The following is a 23,039-nucleotide window of genomic DNA, read 5'->3' on the forward strand; positions in this document are numbered from 1 at the left end:
GCGCCCACAAACACCTTACAAGTCATGGCTAACATCCCACCCATCCATCTCCAGGCTAAACTAAACATCTGGTATTGGTACCTCACCTCAAAAAGTCCCCAAAATAAACCACAACCCTCTGAACATGACGAAATCAATCTGGAACTAATAGTGAACAACACCTCGATTGACAAAAACAACGCAAACTATGGAATTGACAGAAAACTAAAGAAGGACGAGTACTCACACCACCCAGCAGATAAACCGAACTTTAACATTCATTGGGACATTGAAGACATCAGCAAACTGAAAGCCAAATGGAGGATCTACACCGACAGATCGAAGAACATCAACGGCACCGGAGCTGGATTCACAATAAAAAACAGTGACAACAGAACTTCATATCAATCCTACCAGAAGCTTGCTTCTCATTGCTCAATCTCCCAAGCGGAGATGTGGGCGATCCTAAAAGCTCTTCAGTACATCTTAAACAACCTGGACATCTATAAAGGCAACATTTTTATCTTAACTGATAGCAAAATGGCACTGCACAGCTTGTGCAATAACAGCCACCCTACCGTACTCACCAATACTGTGCAGAACACAGCCAGAACATTAAGTGAACTACGTACTCTCAACTTCGCTTGGGTCCCAGCCCACACTGGTGTTGATGGTAATGAGAGGGCGGACTTGTTGGCCAAACTTGGTGCTAACTCCTCCATTCAACCATCATACACCGCCCTTCCTCAAAAGAAGCTTAAAAGCGAACTTATCAACATCATTAACTCCGCCTGGCAAAGAGAATGGAGGACTGCCGATACGGGCAGGAACTGTTTCTCCTTCATTCCTACAATCGATATAAGGAACGCCGCCAGGCACTTTGTGCCAAACAAGTACGTCTCCCAGGTTTTACTCGGCCACGGCAATTTCCCAGCATATCTTCATAGGTTCGGAATCATAAACAATAACAAGTGCTCCTGCACAACGGACTCTATTGCAGATGCTATGCACTTCGCATTTACTTGTCCAAATTATGACGACGACAGGACTGAGCTTCAACACAAATACCTATTGAAGAACTATAGCTGGCCACCAAACCCAACAATTATCTTCCAAAACAAAGAACTCTGGCACACTTTTAAAAACTTTATAATTAAAACGGGTGCCCTTAAAGAGCACACTCAGTCCAACAACTTGGAAGACGAAGACCCCGACGAAATCCAATTGCTCAACGACAACTATGAACAAACCACTACCGAAGAAGACGACACCGAAGAAGATTCCGAGTAAACCAACAATGTAAAACAATTGTATCACGCGCAATATTATTGCGCATTGTATATATGTAAATATATTCCTTTATTTGTAAAAACTTTATTACCTAATGTAATCATTTTCATTATGTTAAAGCGATCAGACGAATCTGCATTGTATATATTTTTATATTTTACTCATGTATTCCCGATTTTGTATTTTATTAGTTGTAATGTATCTATTTGTATTACCTTTTGTAACTTTACGTTTCAATAAATGCCGGTGCAAGACGCCCTCTGATCTCATGCCTTCTATTCAACCTATCCTATCATACTTTCCTTCACACTTCCCATCTCAAGCTGTCTCTTCTTTCCACTTCCAACAGGGCATAAGACTGTACCAAAACGGTCAGCCCTCTAATATCTTTAGTACAATGTCTATCACTTCAATGGAGCGTTTTCGCCCAAGAAGGTGACGAATGTCGCGCCACAGTAATCCTTACGCGGAGAAACGTCGACGCATTCGCTTTCCACGTATCGCCTCTTGTGGTGGCCATTGAATTACGGCTTCCTGGCGGCACCTTGGCTGTGGTCTCCAGTTATCGCCCGCCGTCACTGAAACTGGGGGTCCTTCTGACTGAACTCGAAAGGGTCATCTCGACCCACAGGCAGGTAGTCATGGCAGGCGACTTTAACGCCAAGCACTCGCTCTGGGGCTCCCCCGTTGACGATCTGGACGGAAACACGATGAAGGAAGCAGCTGAGGGCTGGGGGATGCATATTCTGAACGATCCGTTCGGAATTGCTACCTACTCCTCTCCATCGGGCGAGAGCTGGATTGACCTCACCATCGTAAGTGGGGCTATGCTTAGGCTTATCTCGCAATGGGAGACTATCAACTCAGAAAGCTGTACTGACCATCGCTTCATTGCCTACCAGGTAATGTGCGACTCGCCAGCATGGCAGAGTAGTTACTACAGACTTACTGTCGGAAACCGCAGTCGATTTGCCAAATGCCTCGCTAACAAGACGGCCGACATAGTCCCACAGGTTTCTAAGGTTGAGAGTGTCGGGGATATGGAGAATGTTGTGGCCACACTCACCGAGGCGGTCAGAGAAGCAGGAGAGTGCACACTCGTGCAACGGAGGCCCAATAACCACCAGTCAGTTCCCTGGTGGAGCCAGGAGCCGAGGAAGCATGTGAGGGCGCTCCGGTGACGCTTTCAACGATGCAGGGACGACAACCTTCGGGCTACCAGGAAACTGGAGTTCCAGAGGGCCAATGCCGAGTACAAGCATAAGATAAACGATGCAAAAAAGACCTCATGGCTCAGTTTCTGTCAACATATTTGTGACGAAAACCCGTTCGGCCTTCCTTATAAACTAGTTTCTGGTAAGCTAAAATGTAGCACGGTCTTGGGATCCATCAAAAAGCCGGATGGAACCCTAACCTCCACACTGGAGGAGTAGATAGAGGTATTGCTCCGCTCGCATTTTCCATGTGATGAACAATCAGATGATACCGAAGAACAACGGCAGCTTCGAAGTGACGCAGAGTTGCCCATTCTTGAGGCTGAGATACCCGTGCCGGTGACCGACTCTGAGGTAACCCACATCATCGGTAACCTACGGAAGGGGAAGGCACCTGGCGTTGATGGGATCACGGCCGAAATGGTACAAGTTCTGCATCAGGAACGTCCTAACTTGCTCCGTACTCTGTATCAGAAGTGTCTACTCATGGGTCACTTCCCAGTGCAGTGAAAGCAGGCGCGTCTTGTGTTCATTCACAAAAATAGGCGCCCGAAGAACGAACCTAGGTCCTACAGACCGATCAGCCTTTTGCCAGTCCTGGGGAAGGTTCTCGATAGAATCCTCAGTGACAGAATACTCTACCATTTTAAGCGGAAAGGGCTACTACACCCACAGCAATATGGGTTCCGGCCGGACATGTCGACCTGCAGAGCACTACATCGGGTGGTTAATCTAGTTCGCCAGAACCGCCAGCAGGGCCTCCACACATCGCTCGTTTCGATGGATGTCGCGGGGGCGTTCGACAATGTCTGGTGGCCATCCATACTGGGTGAGTTGCGGAAAGTGAACCTGCCGACCACCCTTGTAACACTTTCCAGGAGTTTCCTGAGTGGACGCACGGTGGTTTACCAGACTCCAAGCAAGAGGTATGAGAGGATACTGGAAAGGGGCTGTCCACAGGGGTCCTGCATCGGACCCCTGCTTTGGAACGTTCTAGCAGACACGGTGCTGCGACTCATCCTCCCAGATTATGTCCAGCTGCAAGCTTATGCAGACAATCTGTTGCTAGTAGTTGCAGGCTACAGCCGCAGCAACATGGAGTGTCGCGGCAACGAAGCAATAGAACAACTCGTTCGCTGGGGGAGTTGCATAAGCTCTTCTTCAGCCCTGAAAAATCAGAGGCCCTGACGGTGGCCCGAACCGGAGTTTTGGCACGCCGGCCAATATACCAAATTAGGGGAAACCCCATCTGAAGGGTGAATGAGTTAAAGTACCTCGGTGTAATCATCGACCAGACGCTATGTTGGACGCCCCACCTGAGGAATGTTCGAGACAGAACAAACCTCGCGATAGCGGCACTATCGAGATTGGCTAGGGAGAACTACGGGCTTAGTGGGAAGGCGCTTTGCACCATCTATAAGATGAGTGTTGAGCGCGTTATCTGCTATGCCTGTGGTATCTGGTGGAAGGACTCTGCCAATGTCAAGCAGAGCAGAACACTTCTCACGATACAGCGACCCGCAGCCCTGCGAATTACAAGGGCTTACAGAACTGTGTCAACGGAGACGGACCTGGTCTTGGCCGGGCTTCTTCCGCTTCCTCTGGTAGTCAGCCAAGAGGCAGCCTTCTACTGGACGACGGTGGAGGGCGTCGAGGCTAAGCATTGTAATCAGATGTACCCGATCAGACTGAGACGTCAAACAGATGTTTTAGGAGTCCATCCAGCCTATAGGATTGGACTGGATTGGGATGCTGGTGAACCGGCGAATGTCGGTATCGAAATATATACTGACGGCTCTAAAGACGGTAGCTTAGTACATGCCGTGTTCTGTGTCTACTACGACAGAGTCCATGCGTACAGTCAGTCAGACAGACTGAGAAGGCGTCTGTGTTCCAGGCAAAACTGGTGGCCCTGGCGAAGGCGTCCCAGTAAATCCTATTACATCCGGGTCCAGAGCCAGTCACAGTTTACTCCGACAGCCAATCGTCGCTTCAGGCTTTGAGTGACAGGTACCATCGCGACCCGCTGGTACATGAAATCGAAAGTAAGGTGCTGAGGGCAAGGCACAAGCGACACGTTGCCCTGCGTTGGGTCCGGGGCCACATCGGGATCCCGGGCAACGAACGTGCTGATCAACTGGCAAAGGCGGGAGCCAGTGGCCCATTTGTGACGAGGAAGGTAGAACCCTCGACTACTTACATTAAAGGTACATTGTTACGGAGATCGATGATACATTGGCAGGAGCGCTGGAATCAATGTACGGTGGGCAGGTCGACCCATGCCTTCGTGCCCAACGTCGGCCGGACTCCAGTGAGTTGTGATTTCAGATTGATGCAAATCTTGACCGGACACAGGAGGTTACCCCACTTCAAGTCCAAGTTTGAACAAGGAGATGGTAGCTGCCCCTGTGGGTGTCGTCGCGGTGATGCGAGACACTATGTGCTTGACTGTCCTCTCACAGAGGACTTCCACCTAGGGTTGGTTAGTTGGTTAGTTGATTTTTATTGGCACAAAAGCCATGCAGGCTATACTGCGCCACAACACAAGGTATCATTGAGTGTATAAAATAAATAGGAAAACACATATATACAGAACAGTTTAACCATTAAAAAGCCAATGGTAGTATATATATAAAATCTAAAATATAATAAATAAATAAATAAACAACAACAAAAAATAAATAAATAAACAACAAAAAATATATACAATAATTTAAATATGCACCATGAAGTAAATAAAACTATACAATAAATAAATCATCATACAGTCGATCCCNTGGATTTTTCCAGAAGTTGTTTTGCAGCACATGGTGACTGAACATTTGAGCATATAAAGGAAACTATTTTCTTCTGTTACATTGAGAGCCTGGATGACTTGTTGATAATAGTAAAAAGTAAGTATCTTTAGATTATAAATCCATGTAGAAAATATAATAATTTAGATTCCTTGTGGATATAATGGAAATGAAATGGATCAGCTATTGATCTGTTACATCCATTACATTTTATTACAAACTTCTCTATATCTTGGTCATTAAGTTACTGAAACCTTTGTAATTACACATTCTTCTAATGATTTTCATCACATTTAATCATTACTTCAATCATCTTTGCATGAGGTTATGTTTAAGAAAAATTATGCATGTAACTGGTGTAAGAAGTGCATTATAACGGATGTAACAGGTGAAGTTGTTACATCAGTTATATTATGTTTCATCAATTTTCTCTTTTATTCAGATTGAAGATTTACCAGAACCACCTGGCAAAAACCTAGCAATGACAGCTGCAGAGAGGATGAGAAAGTATAGGGCCAAGATGAGTGCAGAAAAGATAGTTGTAACAAAAAGAAAAAATGCAAAGACCAGAAAGCTCATAGACAATCCTGGACAGCGAGTAAGAAATGCTCAGAGGCAGCAAAATCAAGAGAGAGGACGAGAGCTATGGGAAAATGCAAGAAAGAACTTGATCCTAATCTGGACTTGTCTTTAAATGAGAGCCCTTCAAAGTCTTTCATCACCCCGCAGTCATATGGGAAAGCAGTCCAGTGAGTAGAGAGCTTTACCAGTATCACCAAGAAAGCAGAGGTTAATTGTGAAAAAACTAGCAGTTCAATATGGAATTGAAAGTAAAAAACAGCCAGACACACGTGAGGACAGTGATAATGAGACCAAACGTTTAGTTGTAGCATGTTATGAGAGTGACATTATATCACAACAATATCCAGGAATGAAGGATTATATAACAGTTCATAAGGGTGGTGCCAAGGAAACAAAAAGAAACGGTGAATATGACTGTGATGAAGGCACACAGACTTTTCAAGCAAGAGCATCCTGGGGTTAAAGTAGGAAAATCATTATTTGCAAAGTGAATACCTGCACATGTGAAATTATCATCAGACAAAGACCACAATGTTTGCTGTTGCAAGTATCACAAGAACTTCCGGTTACTTTTAGATGGATTTAAAAATGCTAGTTTCAGCTTACCTACATTTGACGAGATTGTGAGAAACTATGTTTGCATGTGAATATCAAGTTGTTGCCTGAACAAATGCACAAAATGTGATAAGGTGTCTGCCTTTGTTGACCAGTTGGTGGGAAATATTTCATCTGATGATGAAATTATATACTATCAGTGGGATTCAGTGAACAAGAAGCCATAAAATCTACTGCAAAATATGCAGTCAAAGTTCTTACTGAACAGCTGACAATGATGAGGCATCACTGCTTTATTGCAAAGACTCAGCTAAGAGCAATGAAGTTCCTAAAAAATAATCTGAGCACAGAAGCAGTGATGCAGATAGACTATTCGGAGAACTTTGCGATTCGACAGCAGAATGAAATAATGGCTGCTCACTGAGTATCTGAAGGGATTACACTATATACTTGTGTTATAATGCAGAATGGTTCTAGCACAAATGACATTGTAGTGAGTGATGACTTGCAACATGACAAGTTTTCAGTGTTTTGTTGTTATTTTAGATAAACATTTGAAGAACAATACACATAATTCCACCCTCCAGATATGCTCAGATGGAGCTCCCAGCCAGTTTAAGAACAGGTATATTGTTTCTCTTGTCTGTGAGCCAAACACTATTTATCCCAGTTTGAGTTCCATCACTATGACTTTTTTGGGACAGCTCATGGAAAGGGTCCAGTTGATGGTGTTGATGGCACAATTAAGAGAGCTGTATGGAGAAGTATTCTTCAGGAGAAAAATGTCATCAACAGTGCAGAGGCGTTCTTTGAAGTAGCTAAAAATGTATCTGACAAAGTTAAAGTACTATTTCTCTCAAAAACAAAGATTCAAGCCTGCAGAGATGAGAGTGGACATGAGTGGACAAGTTAAAATGTTCCAGCAATTCCTGGACTAAAAGGTTTGCACTATTTTCAATTAGGAAGCACATCTGATTTTCAGTGCTGTGAAATTTACCCCAGGGAATTTGTGTGGCCAATGAAAAATGTGTTTGCACATCCAAGCTCTACTGTTGGTAAAAATCAAGATAAAGAAACAACAGTTATAGACATCTGTGTTGGAGACTATGTAGCAGTTTTGTATGAAAATGTTGAATTTTATGGGACTAATGGGACTGTAAGTGAAATAGCTGCAAATGGAGATATGCTGGTCAATGCTATGCTGCCTACTAGGGGAGATTGAAATGGCCAGCTAGAAAATATGAGATATGATATGAATCAGAAAATGTATTTTAAAAGTTGATCTTCCTGTTCCTGTTAACTCTAGAGGGGTTACTGTTTTTAACTGAATTTGTATAGTACATTGGAGTTGTAGGTTATATCCATTACATGTAATTATCACATGACCATCAATAAATAAATAATTTTATAAAAGTTCCAATGGTTTTACTTTTTTCTGATACTGTGATATATGTATCATACGAATTGTGCAATAAAAAAATGTAAAGTTTCAGAGAAGTTTGGCATTTCGTTAGTTACCAAAAATGTAGTGTCCTTTTCATGTTACATCTGTTACAAAATTTTATAATCAATTTTTACCAAAGTTTATTAAGATAGCAAATATAACTCAGTTATATTATTTGTCCTAGTTCACAAAACAATGCTACAATAGTCTCTTATTTTTAAGAGCAGTAACTTTTTCACATTAAATGAGATTATTGAAAAATATTGATTATGTATGTTACATTCGTTACAATGGAACATTCCTACTATTCTAGATAATGTTGAAAAACCCACTTGTAACGACATAAATCACTGTTTTAACATCATATTTAAAGCACTCCCAGATTTACAAAATTATATTACAAATTTTATTTAACAAAGAAAATACAGTACATGTGTACTATGTGTTCAGTTTCTAGGGTCAGAGTCCACTTCCTAGAACAACTGTCACCACCTGACTTTGGTAGGATGAGGTTCAACGTGACAATCAGGGTTAGTTCGTATAGTTACTCGTTGTCATGGTGATATTGTGTAATGACATGATTGGCCAATTTGAACTGGTAATGGATGCTGCCAAGGAAAGATCATAGAAAACCACAGTTGGCTAAATTTGAATTGGTGGTGCATCTGTCTCAAGGAAGAGACGTTTGGCAAAACATCATCATGTGGCAGACCTGGGGCCATATTCTGGTCACTTATCTCTTGTCTCTTCTTTTACTAACGAATAAAGTCAAAGCGAGAGATGAAATTTGTCTCTCATACACAGTGGCAATTCTGGTCGTTCGTCACGATTCTATTCAGTTGATTATATATGTTTGGGTTATCTGCGCACAACACAGTATAGAATTTTAACCAATGAAATTGTAAACTTTTCGAAAATGCAGAGTACGTAATCATAGATCACATGGCAAGAAAAGCACAAGTTGAAATAAAGCATGTAATTTTGACAAAGTTATGTTTTTTTTGTTGTTTTATAATGTTTTTAGATTGTAATGTCAATTTGTCTCTTAACAAACAAAAATTTTAATAACCTAAGTTAAAAAAGTATGCATACTTACATATTTTTCGAAATATTACCATCTAATTTCTCCTTAACTACCTAAGTAAGATTAACATCATATTCAATAGTTCAGTAACTGATGTAGGATAATTAAAAAAAAAAATGGAATCAGTGATGTTTTCGAGTATGCACTGAAAAAAAATCAGAAGCATTTTCTCTCTCGAGATATTCTTTCCCGAAATAGAGAACGTTCTCTAATATGATTGTACAGTGCGAGTAGCATCCAGTCATTCATATTGGATATAACGAAATTGAGGCAAAAGTCGATAGACTGGTCGAAAGACAACTATCTGCTCATCTCTGATAGATGAGAGAAGCAAAGAGAGAAGAAAAGAGAAAGAACTAGCATAGCTACTGATTGGTTGGACAACGGCTGTCGACAACTGTATAAGGTCGATGTGAAAACGGGAAATTCAAGTTGGATCCATCTCTCTGACTGTGTTCTAATTTGTTATTGGCATACCGAATGGTCATCAATTGTAAAGCTGTTATAAATTTTAACTTTACTCTCATGTTGTACAGTAGTTTAGCAACAAATTAGGTGAAATGGCTAGCTTAGGAAGGCGTTAACATTAGACTGCAAAGTAGAAATAATTAAAGCAATTGAAAGTGAAAGAAAAATGGCAGATGTATGCAAAGACTTTGGTTTACCAAATTCTACAGTGTGCACAATAATAAAAAATAGAGAGAAAATTTTGAAAAGTGTTCAAGATGGCAAGGGACGAGTGAAAAAAATTAAGTTATGTGAAAAAGCCAATATTGATGCTGATCTAATTAAGTGGTTTTATCAATGCAAAAGTTCCAACTTACCACTAAATGAACCAATACTAATGGAAAAAGTAGAAGAATTTGGACTACTTCTAGGCGATACTAACTTTAAATGTTCTAATAAATGGCTAGACTGTTTTAAACAAAGTCATGGCATAAGTTTCAGGAAAGTGTGTGGAGAAGGAAAAGTGTAAATTTACTTGACATTGAAAACTGATTAAGAGATGTGTGGCCAAAATTAAAGAGAAAATATGCAGATGAAATATGCAGGATATTTTACAAACTTTTACCAGATAAAACATTTAAATTTAAAAATGAAAAATGTGTTGGTGGAAAACTTGCAAAGATAGCATAACAGCTTTTGTTTGTGGTAATATGACTGGTACAGACATAAGAAAACTTCTTGTAATAGAAAATCAGAGAATCCAAGATGTTTTAAAAACAGGAAAACACTACCAGTAAATCACAAAGCAAACAAAAAATCATGGATGACATCTGAGATTTTAAAGAAGAAATTTGTAAATGGGATAGAAAAGTTATTGGTAAACAAAAAAAGTTTTACTCCTTGTAGATAATTGCCCAGCACATCCAATTTTAGAAAATTTAAAGAGCATTAAACTTGTATTCCTTCCTCTGAATTGTACTAGTGTACTTCAGCTAATGGATCAAAGAATTATAAGAAGCTTTAAATCTCATTTCAGAAAAATTATTTTACAAAAAATTATTAAAAATATGGAAGATAACAATGAAATGGCAATTTCTTTATTAGATGCAGTTGATTTTTTGGAAAAATCTTGGTGTAAGGTTAGTTTGCTAATAATAGCAAAATGTTTTTGCCAAGCAAAATTGTGTAATAATCAAATAGCTATTACATTTATAAATGATGACAATAATGAGGATGACGACATTCCTCTTTCAGAATTAATTAAAACACTTTTTATCTCTCTCTCTAAAACAGCTTTGACATGGTTAAAAATTGTCCAATCTGCTGAACATAATGTAGATGTCAGTGACCATAAGTTCCTATTATCAAGGCATTCATTTCTACGTAATGATAGAGACTTCAGAGTTGTATAAATGGAATTAAGAAAAAACAATTTATTGTTTATCCCTAAGGAATATTATGAAAAGTGTCAAAAAAATAAGTTCATTCTAAATAAAATGAAACAAGAGGATTTCAATTCAACTAAGCCTCTAGAGAACGTGATTTTTAGAAGGTTAAAAAATACTAACAAAGAAAGGGTACATTGATTATAAAACATGTTGCATGTGATTTTTGAGAACTGAATCATATAAAATGTTCTATAAAACATCAATGAATGATGATACACTATTCAAAATTCTGGATTTACTACTGTGTAGGAGGAGACCAAGAAACTTTAATAATATTGAGTTGACACCAATGTACAAAAAAACAAGGCCAATTGCAATGCTAAAATACGATTTATTGTATCTATTATACTATATATCACCTGCCCACCATAAATATTTTAAATCTCTCCCGCATACGAAAATTTCACAACAATGAATAATTAGCTGCAAAATATTATTAATTTTAACGTAACACTTTTTAATAATGAATAAAACTTGAATATTTTTAAATTTTATAACATAAAATAGTATATATTCTTTTTATTTCAAGGAAAATTTATTTTTTCCATGGACTTATGCCTTTTTAATTATTAGAAATGTAATTTCATTAATTTTTAAAGTGGCTAAGTCCATTTATAGCCATCAAAAACATATTATTTTTTAAACAATGTTAATAATCCTAATTGGGTTGATAAATTTTACACCCTTAGAAACACAAAAACATTATACTACCATTTTATTACTTACCAATATTTTTAAATTTATTAAAATGCAAACCCTTAAATATCTTGATTTTAACATAGCTCTCCTGATGCAATGTTTTGCTTAAACCAGTATAAATATACAGATGTTATTTAACACCTAGCTGTATAGCTAGATCTATTGTAATACTTCCATTAATTTTGTATTGAATAAAAAAGCAAAAAAGTATTTTGTTACTTGTGAAGCATTGGTATTTTTTAAAAACTTTAGTTTTCTAGAAGAAGCATATTTATAACAAAAAAATTTTTTAACAACCTTCAAGTGAAAGTTCAGAATTTTCTTCTTTATTTGTAAAATATCATGGAAAAGCATGTTTATTTGCCTGAGGAGCAGCCATAAGGTAAAGTAACAATTTTAATTGCTCGTAGAATACTTTCTCTGTAATTAGTTTTTTCATATGAGTGAATTGCGGCATGTTATGTAGAATAACTTTACAGTGTAATTAAATTAATTAATTTGATTTTGAATACCACCATATTAACAGCTATTTGTCCATGCTTGAATCTGACTCGAGCAACACATGCATGATGCCAGACCCATGCTCGAGTTTGACTCAATTGAAATATTTTTACCTTCTATTGGATGTTGTTGATGACAACATAAAATTTTATGAATTTATATCCGATAGAAGTTTGTTTTAGAACTTTTTTCAGTCTCCACTCATAGCAATCGTAGATATGAATGAAAAATGTGTGACATATTTGAGTATTTATAATAACTACTACGCATGTGTCTAGAAACCCATCTTCCCGAGGGGTTATTGGAAACAATCCACAACTGTCAACAATCAGCTGGTCTCAAGGTCAACTAGTTATAAACACAGTACAGCTGTGCGTGTGATGTGACTTGCAGCAATTTTTTTTTCTGTGTGATACAAACAATGAATGTAAATAATACATAATGAAAAAACAAAGTTTTATATAAAATGTTTTAAAATATATCTTTTATAAAATAGTGCATTTTTTTACACAGAAAATAACACACCTTAATTTGTTGCTGAGAAAAANACGTCATCAATACTTTCTAAAATGTCCACGCTCGAGTCTGACTCGAGCGAAGCATTTTTAGATTCTATTGGATGTTGTTGATGACGGCATAAAATATTTATTTATTTATATCCAATAGTAGTCTATGTTTTTGAACATTTTTTCGGTTCCCACTAATAGCAATCGTAGATATGATTGAAAAATAATTGATATATTTGAGTATTTACGGTAACTACTACATACGTCACTAGAAACCCATCTTCCCCTGAGGCGTACATGGAAACCACCCGCGATCGTCAACAGTCAGCTGATCTCAAGGTCAGATATTTATAAACACAGCACAGCTGTGCGTGTCACGTGATCCGTTGCAATTTTTTTTCTGTATGATAAGCGTAATGAATGTAAATAATACATGATGAAAAAACAAAGTTTTATATAAAATGTTTTAAAATATATATTTTATAAAATAGTGCATTTTTTTACACAGAAAATAACACACCTTAATTTGTTGCTGAGAAAATAATTAAAAAACTAATGTTTTCAGCCTGATTAACAGGCCATCATCAGGTGCAAAAAACGAAAATGTAACAGATTCGTTCTATGTATAGAATACAAATATTTGAATCAAAATTTCGAACAAAAATTTTAAAAAATATACAAGAGAAACAGAAGAATATATAAACTTAACACAAAATAAAATAAAAAAATAAAAAATATAATATATCTTTCAATATACTAATTCTAGCCTGAATCTTTAGTGAGCTTTTTAATCATGTACTTCCACGCTGACGACAGGCTCTCAGCATCTCTCGCATTTAAACATCCCTCACGTAGCCTACTCCTATATATTTCAATCTTCTCCGCCGTCATTGATAAAGTAGGGTCAGATACAGGTTTTATAATTTTTGCCTCGTCCCATTTCACCACCGAACCTTGGACTTGCGACATTTGCATACTAAATACATTTTATATTTATAATTGTAAAAAAATAAATATTTGTATATGTTTATCTATACCAATATTATAAAGAGGTAATGTTTGTATGTATGTAAGTTTGTTTGCAGCAGGTAATCTTCGAAACTACTCATCCGATTTCAAAAATTCTTTCACCAATATTTAGAATGGAACTTCAGGGTGGACATAGGCTGTATATTATTCCATTAAACATTCATATAAATTAAAATATATAATCTAGGTTAAGGCTTTTATGTCCAACAGATGGCGCTATGAGTACGACGCCCTAAGTTTGCTTTTCTGTGAGGCATTATGCTTTTCTGTGGAAATGAACTAAAGCAGATCATCTTCTATCTATCCATATAAATAAAAATGTAATGTTCGTTTGTTCCTACCGATTCCTTTGAAATTTTGACACAACGCTGCATTCGAATACGCACGTGTTTTTATATAATATACATGTCGAAATTCCCCCCACTGAAGGGAGATGGTTAGGATTAAGGCTAACCGTAAAGAATTCTGCTTCTATTTATACTATTTTAGATGCGATTTTTTGCGTTTTAATAGGGTACATCAACAGAATGTACACTAAGAAGGGATTTTTCGATATTCCCTCGCAGGGGAAAGAAACAGAATTAAGGCTTACCGTGAAAAACTTGGCTTCTATTATATTATTTTAGATGCGGGTTTTTGCGTATTTGATTGCGTTTTAATAGGGTACATCAAGAGAATGTACACTAAGAATAAATTTTTCAAAAAATTTTCCCCCCACAGGGGAAGTGTTATACTTTATAATAGATACATTTTGAGCCACAACAATGCGTGGCGGGATCTGCTTGTACATGAATAAAGTAAAACATAAATGGAATAAAATGCAATAATTTTTTATATATCTTTATACATGAATAAATGAAAAATAAATGGAATATAATATATTTGTACAAGTTTGCATAAAGATTTATAGAAAAAACTATTACATAAAAATTAAAAATTTAACTGGGTGTGATATAAATATATTTTAAAACGTTGCATTCTGTGCAGAAAAACTGTGTTTCTTTTATTTTTTTCTCCCTGTACTGTCACGTTTTTTACAACATACAGCACAGCTTTTTTTCTCGGTCGGCGGAACAAAGTTTGGGAAATGTCTTTCCATTAGTCTTAGCAGATGTATTGTTCTCGCTGACCTTGATGTGTTACCCTCGTTTTGGTGTGATAGGTTTCTATCAGTCTGTCAATTCGCTTGTGCCACTAACTATAGGTGGCGTATGAATCGACTAAAATGGCTGCCACAAAGAATATAGCATGCCTGTCAACATAAACAACACACAAGTGACTCTCGTTTGTAATAACTTCTCTCTTTGTAGTAAAAACATTTTTTCCGCATTCTTGTCTGACAAACAACTACAAAATCAACTAGGATTAATATCATGATGATTTCACTTTGTGACATTTTAGAATATGTGGGTGATATAAAAAGATGTCTTATAGAAGGAGAGGAAATGCTAAAACAGATAATTTGCTATGGCATTAAAGAAAAAATATATAAGACAGGACGAGGATAGTTGCCCACTCAAAATAAAAATTTTCGCTCTCTGCTTATCTAGTATTGTTTCAAAGAAACCTCACGAAATCACGTTAAATATAAAATGGAGTTCAAAAGAGTTCAGAACTCAATAAATACTTGATGACATCTATTCAGTGTACTCGCATAGCAAGAGAAGCAAAATACTGTAAGCATTCAATAGGGACACTGCTTCATGTAAACAGGTAAAACACTCAAATATTTAACTAATAGGTTAGTTGTATTGGCATGAAGAAGATATAAATAAATACTTTTCTCTTGCAGGTATGGTAATACTTTGGAAGATCTGAGTTGTACTGATCTTGAGCAGTATTGGAGCAAAATGTCAAGCAGGTCTGATGGGAGATATGGAGCTTGTAAAGTTGAAAATTCGTGTCATGTCCAAACAAAGGAAACAGAAATTCTTTCATTAAATGAAAGCCAAAGAGATGCTATCAGAGAATGATTTTTTCAAGAATTGCCTGATTCTACTTTAGCAAAGCATTCAATTGGAAGAAAATGCTTAGTAGCCAAAGTTGTACAAAGTTCAGCTGGTAATATTGCACCACATTGGTCAATATTAAAAGTAATTGAACGCTGTATGGACTGTAATAAATATTTGCCTAATAAAAGTGATCATCTTATGCCTATTCAGGGTTCAATATACTACAGAGAAAATATTTACAAAAACAAGAGAGAGATAGAAAACATTTGCCACTTGACAATGGAACAAAATAATGATTTGTAGAAGAAAGAAGTATTAGAGTGACAGAATCAGTGTGCTATGAACTATATACTTATGGAAGGAGGAAAAATGCAGACTGGGAAAAGAAGTTAACAAATATATTTAGAAGCAAATTTAATGGAAATGAAAATACAGAGTATGATAAAAAGTGGAAAAAAACAGCACTCACATTGTATGGAACCCTTTACGGTTGTGATGTCAAACAGTTCGGTTTGATAATTTCACAATTACTACCATGTTTTGCATTTTCTCCTGATGGGCTTGTATTCAATGATGAAGAGCCTATCAAGCTGCTAGAAGTGCTGCAAAATTGGCACAGAAAAATCTTCAGAAGAAATGGTGCAATCTATTTAGTATACAGTACATGATGAGCATGGCAAAATTACAGCTTTAAAAAAACCACAAGTATTATGGGCAGGTACAATTAGGTTTGGCTATATTAAATTTAAATTCATGTGATTTTGTAATATTCAGTAGCAAAGACCAAACCCTTAAAACCCTTGAAGTTTTAGCAGATTATAGTTTTATTCATAAATTGACAGAAAAGCTATTAAATGACTTCACCAAAATTATTTTTCCTTATCTATGCAGAATTAATTCTTAAATACAATGATCTTGATATTTCCATCAGAAATCACTTTTAGAAGAAAATACACATTACTTTGAATTTTATTTGAATTTAACTTATAACAATATTAATACCCATAACGTTTATGTAAATAATACAAAATGAATGATGCAACAAATTAAAATAAAGTCATTTTCTTTTATTCAGTTTTTTATTCATAATTTGCAAAGAAAGATATTTTCTTACAGATTTATGCAAAATAATTATAGAGTGTTAAGCACTAATATTATAAAACATATTGTTATGTTTTGTTTTGGAATAAAGTGTTTTGTACTAACTAGTGTTTGAGTTCTTTATCATACAAAAATTAAAAAAGAAAAATGAGTAAGCCTTATTATCTCTGAGATTATGAAAAAAACAGTATTAAACCCCTTAAGCCCCAAGCCTGAGTTAACTCGGGCTGTGCGTGCAACTGCGAGGTCCCTAACCCGAGATATCTCGGGTAAGTATTAAAGAACGGTTTGTAAACGTCTTATGCCTGATATATGTGGGAGAAAGCTTATTTCGTATTCTATTGGATGTTTTCTATGACCTCAGCAAATTTTAAAATTATATATCCACTAGAAGCTTTTATTTTTGACTATTTTTCTGGTCCCCTCCCATAGAAACATTACAAATCACTGATATTCTCGTGATATATTTGTGTGCATATGGTAACTGATGAACATCTGGGTAGAAACCTATCTTCCCCTGAAACTTACTTGGAAATAACCCGCCAGCTTCCACAAACAGCTGTTCTCAAGGACATTTAGCTCTGTACATCGAACAGCAGTGCATCTCACGTGATCCGTTTAAATTTTTATGTCATTTGAAAGATAATTCGTTTCTGAATAATACTGTGTAAATTATTATTTATTATTTTTTAGAAATATTTTTTGATGTTGTGAGAGGGTGCATTTTTCGCGCGTTTTTTGGTGATGTTCGTTGGGCGTGATCGCCATCTTGGCTGTGGAATGAATTCGAGAGGAGTCCGGAGAGTATTGTATGAGTGTTTTGGCTTGTCGAAACTAATAAAGTTGTTTTAATAGTGCAATTATTGTGTGTGCTTGTATACAGTCCATTTCTATCGTAAACATTTGGTCTGTCGAGGCGGATGGTGTATCGGAAGGTGCAACGGATGGTGTAATGGACGTGTAGCATATTCTGCTGGATTGGAAACTTTGGAAACTTTCTCCTACGTGCATTGGTGCTCACCTTTTCTGGATTAATTCCGCAGAAATAGGATTTAATACGCTTGAGCGAGTTGGCTTTTTATTATTACTTGCTGTTATGGAGGGTCTTAAGTGTGCGTTGACCAAAAAGAAAGTCCTTAAGTCCAACACTACCAAGCTTAGGGAAAGGATAAGTGCTGGTGTTGAGGTCGCAGACGATACCTAAATAGAACTCTTCCAAACTAAAATTAAGAAACAGAGTTGAATTAAATGATGTATTTCACGAGATCTTTTCGCAATGTAATAATAAGGAAATCGAAATGTATATAGAGGAACAGCAATCTATTGAGGAGACTATTGATGAACTTTGGTTAACGGTAGAACGGAAAAACTCTAAACAAAGAGTTAATTCCACAAGTGATGCCGATAGTTTAAAATCACAGGTACCAGATGTAAGACTTCCGAAATTGTCCCTTCCGACCTTTAGTGGAAATGTTGAGGACTGGTTACCGTTCCAGGATCTATTTAAGGCTAGTGTGGACAATAATTCTAATCTGTCAAATTGTCAGAAATTACAATATTTAAAATCATCTTGTAGAGGTTATGCTTTGAAAATTATACAGTCACTTCCAATATTGGATTCTAACTATGAAACTGCAATGGAACTCTTATGCGAGCAGTTTTCTAATAAATGCGAGCTGGTAAATGCTTTGATCAAGAAATTAATAACCATTCCGAGTATCACTGATTCATCTCAGTCTATATTACAAGCTGTGGATATTACAAATGAATGCGTCCGATCGTTGAGTGTGCTTGACCAGGATATTACCGGGTTTTCTGAAATGCTAATAGTTTATTTAATTACGGAAAAATTTGATAAAAATACTAGGAGTTGGTGGGAACATACCTTAAAGAAGGATGAGCTGGGCACGCTAGAGATCTTGCTTAAGCTTATTATTTAATAGTTACCGGAAATTATTATGACTAATTACAGTTCTAATTGTTACAACATACAGCCTTAGAATATATATTATTATGTCTCATTTGCAAGACGATTGAGTGGGGAGAGCTGGGGATTTTTCCCTAGATTCGAAAAAATTTAGGGAATTGTAGTGGTATGTTTTTACTAACAAAACAAAATCTTTGAGGTTGCTATTTATTAATAAATGAATATTTTGGGTACAGTGTACCCCCCTATAACACTGTTGATTATTCTGTTTTATATGAATTCCATGTTGTACGAGTTACTTAGATTTTACAAATACGTGTGCCAGGCTGTAAATGGCTCACGCGAGAACCCTTCAAGCTATTAAGTTGCCACCTAAGGAACAGAGAAGTGTTTCGTATCCAAGTGACATCATTGGTATCTGGTAGTAATACTTGCTTTCTTTGTAAGAATGAGCACTCATTATCTAAATGTTCAAGGTTCACACAGTTGAGCGCTCAGAAGAGGATAGATATGGTTAAAAAGAATAGACTATGCTTTAAAATTGCCTTACTGCTCGACACCAAGCTAAAAACTGCATGAATTTAAGCAGATGCAGAATATGTGGCAAATTACATCATACCATGTTACATATCAGTAGAGATTCTGAAGTGTCCTCACCTCTGAATTCTGGGAAGATATTTAGTCCACCCTTGACTGATGCTCCTCCCTTCCAATCGACGCCATATGATTTATCGAGTCCAACTACCACTACTTGTGCTAAACTTTTTGATTCTTCGCGTGCTATCAGAGTAGGTCTTAAAAGAACTAAACAGGTTTTACTTTGTAGTGCTCTAGTCAAGGTAAGCGACACATCTGGAAATTTCGTAACTTGTCGAGCTTTACTAGATAGCAGTTCTCAGGCATCCTTTATAACAGAAGACTGTATCAATAAACTGTGTTTGGCGAAAAGCAGTACTAATGTTCAGATTTCTTGCTTGGGATCTTTCCATGCTGTGACTTCTGGTGAAATAGAGTTGACCTTTACCCCCCATTTTAGTTCAGACTTGAAATTTAGTACAAAAGCATTCGTGATTAAAAAAATAACGTCGGATGTTCCTAATGTACTCCCTCCACATCTTCTGAACAATTTTAATGACCTAGTTCTGGCTGACCCATTCTTTTTTTAAATAAGACCAGTTGACATTCTACTGGGTGTTAATGTTTTCTTTACAATGCTAAAGGGAGATATAATACGGAGAAAGGAGACACTGCCGTTTGCTGTTTGCACCAAACTCGGCTGGATTATTGCGGGAACTGCCTTTCTCCATACCATCAATCAACCTATATTCTCTGTGAATAATATTCAATTGACCATTAGGGAGTTAGTTGAGAAATTTTGGGCATTGGACTCTGTCCCAGAGGTAAGGAGAATGTCTGAGTTGGACCAAGAATGTGAACATCATTTTCAAGATACTCATTACCGGGATAAGAGTGGACGTTATGTTGTGAGACTTCCCTTTAAACAGAACCCCTCGTGTTTGGGCTATACTAAGGAGTTGGTATTACAACAATTTAAGGCTTTAGAGTATAAGCTCAGTCGAACACCAGAAACATATGAGTTGTATAAGGAGTTCATGCGAGAATACATAGAGCTAGGCCATATGGAATTAGTTGATCAGTCAGGATCAAGCGGTATTTCCTATTATATTCCGCATCATCCAGTTATGAAGGAATCTAGCATGACTACGAAGTTACGTGTGGTCTTTAAATGCATCGACGAAATCTTCTTCAGGCGTGTCATTGAATGACATTTTAATGGTTGGCCCTAGGATTCAACAAGAGTTATTCCCAATCTTGATGAAGTTTAGAACTTTTCCCATCATCATTACTGCTGATATAATGAAAATGTTTAGACAAATATTGATTAATGAAAAGGATAGAGATGTTCAGAGAATGTTTTGGAGAAATGATGCTAGTGATCCAATTCATGAATATAGACTTGTTACAGTTACCTATGGCACAACACCCGCACCCTTTCTGGCTACAAGGATGCTTCATCAACTTGCAGATGACGAGGGAGACAATTTTCCCATTGCCTCTAAGGCTATTATAAGAGATTTTTATGTAGATGACTTGTTATCAGGTGCACAAAGCACCGAGGAGTGTCAGTTGCTAGTCGACCAATTAACAACCCTGATGACTAAAGGAGGATTTGTGTTACGCAAGTGGACTTCAAATGACCCTTCGGTACTAGAGAAGATACCTAAGGAATTAAGAGACTCTTCTGAGTCAGTAAAGCTTCAAGAGGATAATGGAATCAAGATCTTAGGAATCAATTGGATTCCTCAGGAGGATTGTTTCAGGTTTTTTATTCCATATTCAGATGAGCAAGCAGGCTATACCAAAAGAGAAATCCTTTCGGATTTAGCAAAAATTTTTGATCCCTTGGGCTGGCTTGCTCCATGTGTTGTATATGCAAAGATTCTGATTCAAGAGTTGTAGAAGTGTCAATTTTCATGGGATGAGCCCATCTCTGCTGAAGTGGAGCATAAGTGGAAGTTATTTCGAAATGAGTTAACCCTTCTTGGGAACTTAAAGATTCCGAGGTTTGTTTCACTTCCAAAGTTAGACGTCCTTGATATCCATGCATTCTGCGATGCCTCAGAGAAGGCTTACTGTGCTGTAGTCTATGCAAGAGCTATGTCAAATAATTCTGACGTAAAGGTCACTTTACTGACATCCAAAACCAAGGTTGCTCCTCTCAAGGTACAATCTCTTCCCAGGTTGGAACTTTGTGCTGCTGTCCTATTGGCTAATTTATTGCAAACCATATTGAAATATCTTGATGTTCCCATACGTGACATATTTGCATGGTCAGATTCCACCACTGTATTAGCATGGATTTCGTCTGAGTCTTATCGTTGGGTACCGTTTGTTGCCAATAGAGTCGAAAAAATTCAGAACGCAATTCCTACTGTGAAATGGAAACACGTTGGTGGAAGTCATAATCCTGCAGACTGTGCAACAAGAGGATTTCTTCCTTCTGAATTAGTTAACTGTGAGATTTGGTTCCAAGAACCAGATTGGTTAAGACAGATTAATCCTGAAATTTGGTCTGAAAATGAAAAATCTGTTGATGATGAGAAGATATACCTTGAGGGCGGCTATCTGTGAAGTTGAAGATGGAATATTTAAAAGGTTTTCTTCATGGTCCAGATTATATCGCGTCGTATCATTATGTTTGTGGTTTCTGCATAATTGCCGTAACCCTCCAGAAAAACGTTTAAATGGTTTTCTAACTACTAGTGAACTAAAGACAGCCATTATGTCATTAAATAAATAATAAAAATTATTTATTAGCCATTATGTCAATAATTAATTCTGTGTATTAATTATTATTTTAATTAATTATTAACATAATGAATTAATTATTGACATAATGGCTATTAATTCTTAATAGCCATTATGTCAATAATTAATTCTGTGCAACAATCATATTTTAGTGAGGAGATGTCTTGTTTAAGATTAGGCAAGGAGCTAAGCGTTCACAGTGGAATAATTCAGTTGACTCCCTTCTTGGATGCTGTAGGTGTTATCCACGTGGGAGGTTGGATAAAGAATGCCAATATTCCTGAAACACGACGATATCCAGTCTTGCTTCCCTCTAAGAGTCATGTAACGAATCTTATTATAACGTACTATCACATAGTTTACTTACATGCTAGCCAAGAGTTGCTTTTGAGTATTCTTAGAATGCAGTTTTGGATATTGTCCGGAAGAAGTGTAGTTCGTAATATTATATATAAGCGTGCCACCTGTGTAAGAACCAGGGGAAGAACTGCCTCTCAGTTAATGGGTGATTTACCAGTGCCTACAGTTCAACCAGTCGGCCCTTCACTATTACTGGATTAGATTATGCTGGTCCTTATTTGTTTAAGTTACGAGGTGGAAGAGGTGTTCAATCTTCAAAGTGCTATGTTGCTATATTTGTATGTTTTTCTACAAAGGCTGTACACCTTGAATTGGTTAGTGACCTATCTACACCAACATTTTTAGCTGCGCTGAAGAGATTTATTGCGTGTCGGTTCGCTCCAGCTACAGGTGTAACTGATACCTTGCAGGTGTCAAGGCTGGGGGTAATGTGTAAATTATTATTTATTATTTTTTGGAAAGTTTTTTGATATTGTGAGAGGGCGCTTTTTTCGCACGTTTTTTGGTGATGTTCATTGGGCGTGGTCACCATCTTGGCTGTGGAATGGATTCGAGGAGTCCGGGCAATATTGTATGAGTGTTTTGGCTTGTCGAAACTAATAAAGTTGTTTTAATAGTGCAATTATTGTGTGTGCTTGTATACAGTCCATTTTCGTCGTAAACAAATACGTAATAAAGGAAATAAAGTTTTTTGCTAAAATGTTTTAGAAATATATTTCATAAATTGGTGTATTAAATTTTTTTTTAATTTTTTGTGCCATTTTTTCCTGTAAAACACAAAAAAACAATGATAGAT

General features: G+C 36.9%; 3 pseudogenes; all 3 read left to right on the forward strand.

Moving 5' to 3' along the window:
- Positions 1 to 3,179: 3,179 nt before the first annotated feature.
- Positions 3,180 to 6,839, forward strand: LOC111642635 (annotated as a pseudogene).
- A 10,883-nt stretch (positions 6,840 to 17,722) lies between these two features.
- Positions 17,723 to 18,917, forward strand: LOC111642636 (annotated as a pseudogene).
- Positions 18,918 to 19,864: 947 nt separating this feature from the next.
- LOC111642637 lies at positions 19,865 to 22,730 on the forward strand (annotated as a pseudogene).
- Positions 22,731 to 23,039: the final 309 nt, after the last annotated feature.

This window comes from Centruroides sculpturatus, unplaced genomic scaffold (genome assembly GCF_000671375.1).
Source record: "Centruroides sculpturatus isolate CEXI.00-Female unplaced genomic scaffold, Cexi_2.0 scaffold771, whole genome shotgun sequence".
NCBI classification, from domain to species: Eukaryota; Metazoa; Arthropoda; class Arachnida; order Scorpiones; family Buthidae; genus Centruroides; species Centruroides sculpturatus.